Source organism: Acyrthosiphon pisum, unplaced genomic scaffold (genome assembly GCF_005508785.2).
Source record: "Acyrthosiphon pisum isolate AL4f unplaced genomic scaffold, pea_aphid_22Mar2018_4r6ur Scaffold_21275;HRSCAF=23495, whole genome shotgun sequence".
NCBI lineage: Eukaryota > Metazoa > Arthropoda > Insecta > Hemiptera > Aphididae > Acyrthosiphon > Acyrthosiphon pisum.
Window position 1 is genome coordinate 19,084 of NW_021770724.1, and position 2,751 is coordinate 21,834.

A 2,751-nucleotide genomic window follows, 5' to 3' on the forward strand; every position below is an offset into this window, starting at 1 on the left:
TTCGCCGCCGGAGTACAGAAAACTATTTTTGTCTTTTAGAAAAGTGATTTTTTTAATTTTTTTTTATTAATTTTTTTCTACTTTTTAGTTTAATATTATAATTAATATATTTAATAAAAAGAATCAAACTACTGATGATTATGATTTATTAATAAATAAATAAGTTTATGGGGTCGTAAAATTACAAGACTTTTATTTTGTTTGACACAAAATTACAACGGATTATTGTATTGTCATCCAAGACCAAGGTCTATACCAATTTTCAGAATTTTTCATCGTCAAAAAGTGCCTCAAATCGAGATCGCAAAATTTGATTACAGACAGACAAACAGACGTGAAAGCGAACTTAAGAAAAGTGTGTAAAAAAAAAATTATTTGATATATAAGTGTAATAATTAAAAATTGCTTTTTAATTTGTATATTTATTATAATAAATATTAAACATTAATTAGACGCATATTGAAATAGTGTAGACGTGTAGTGTTCTTGTATATTAAATAATCAAATTTTTAACAATACAATTTTATTCTATGATCCAACTATAGTTGCCTACAGGCACTCATTTATACGCAACTAATTACATACAATATTAATTAAAAAATACATTGTGCATACATTTTATTTTAGCATTGAAGAAAATAGAGGACAATTTGGGGCCCAAAATTGTAAATTGTACTAGGCCCATAAAGTGGTAAATCAGGCCCTGCCTAAATGTATAGGTTAGAACTCAGAAGTAGGTATAATACACACACTAGCTGTTTGTTAGTTATGTTATTTACTATTATGGCTAGTAATGGAAATGTATTAAAAACTATGATCAACTTGTGGGTGGGGGCAATATAATTATATAAATAGAAGACCCGTCGCATTAATTTCGTAATATAAAATAATAATTTATAATATTTATTAACTTTTGTTGTTGAAATTCTTTATAACAGCACTCGATTATTTAAATTATTTAACAATCATATTATTATTGTTTATAATCGCGTTATATGTTGTTATATGTTAGGTATTATTGTTTGCTGTAAATTAACAAAATGTGACAACCTTTATAGTTAGTATTTGTGGTTTTCGTATCAACTTATCTTTGCATTGTAGCGTACATACTGAAAAGCTCTGCGCAAAAACGGTAGAAGAAATTTAAATGAAAAATAACGATGACTATTAATTATACTCTATAATATTGATACTGAAAGGAATTGTCACAAAGATAAATCTACACACATAGAAAACTGTTGTAGATTGAACACCAATTTGAGTAAATCGCATACACATTTGAACGTTAGATTCCGACTAAGGGCGAAGACGTGATTCAGCTAGTATAAGTATTATAAGTATATAGGTACCTATTCAATCAACCAATTATTCTAACTGGGAACCAATATTGATTAAGCGTGTATAGATACCTATCGACGTGCGGTGCATATACAATGAGTGGATATTTCAAATTTCAATAACCAATTGTCTTCTCACCACAATAATATATTGTGCGATTTAATTGGGTTTTTGCGTTTTTAAGTATCGTTTTTACTAGATTTTAAGTGGGTTTTTATGTCATGATACATTTCTGAGCAAGTATACTTTTATGTACTTGGATAGCACTGCACAACCGGCGATAAATACTTAAGTTATTGTTATTACTAATTAATTAATATTAATTGTATTATCATAACGTAATTTACCTTCCGTTAGGACGTCTTCCACGGGTTCTCCGTATTTCTTGGCCATATTACCAAAAGTGGCAAACGTGAATAGTCCCACGGAAAATCTCGTTACGCCGTTTATGAGTTATATTATGGACTCCGTGTTCACCATTAATATGTTGTTGTAATGGTTGTAAGAAGAGAACGAAATTACCAAACCGGAGGCAATACCGATGGAGCTTTGGTTTTTACCCACGGCGCTCGCACCCAAACCTAAGTAGGTAATATAAAATATATCATTGCCGTAAATTAAAAATGTGAACAAATCAAACTGTTCAAATTCTGTGTTGAATAGAAACATAATAGGTATTTTTTTTACGTGAATTCGAGAATAAGATAAAAAAATAAAAATAATGGAATAAAATAACTCTGTTTTGTGTATGCGGTAGGTAGACGTGAAAATGTCGAGTTCTCTATTGATGCATATAATACTATTTATAGATTCTCTAAATTAACTATTGGTAGGTATGTATGTATTCATATTTATGTATTTCATACATATGTATGAAAACTATGATTTAAGTATTAATATTAACAAAGTAAATATAGCAGAAAAAAATTAAAACAGTAAAATGTCTGATTTTCCTGTTCTAATTTGTTTCTGTTTGACGTAATATAATAGGTATAATAATAATAAAATTTGTTGTATTATCTGATTGAATTAATGTTATTTACAGAAACTATGATTTTAGTACTAATATTACCTAAGTGCTAAATAACTTTATTGGTTTCCCTATAATATAAACGTATTTCTTGGTAAACAGTATGTGGTATGTATAGCAATAACTATATTCATTATTGTGTAATACAAATCATAATACGATTACATTTACTGCGATTTTGAAATACATTCATTTATCGATAGAAGATTACGGTTATGGGCCATGTGCAAGGTGTTACGTGCAGCACTTTCAGAATCCAAACGATGATGTGGTTTGTAAATAATAGTACTAATTTCAGAGTAATCAAATGTGTTTTTAATAATTAGAACAGTTTAATTATGTAAGATTTTAGTCAGTAAACAATATTATATGTTTAATCAGTT

The 2,751-nt window shown here is 28.1% G+C and overlaps 1 protein-coding gene across 1 annotated transcript in view; it reads right to left on the reverse strand.

Annotated features, from left to right (window-relative positions):
* The window catches only part of LOC100575033 (kelch-like protein 2), an 11,472-nt gene that overhangs the window by 7,569 nt on the left and 1,152 nt on the right, over positions 1 to 2,751 (reverse strand). The window lies entirely within an intron of this gene.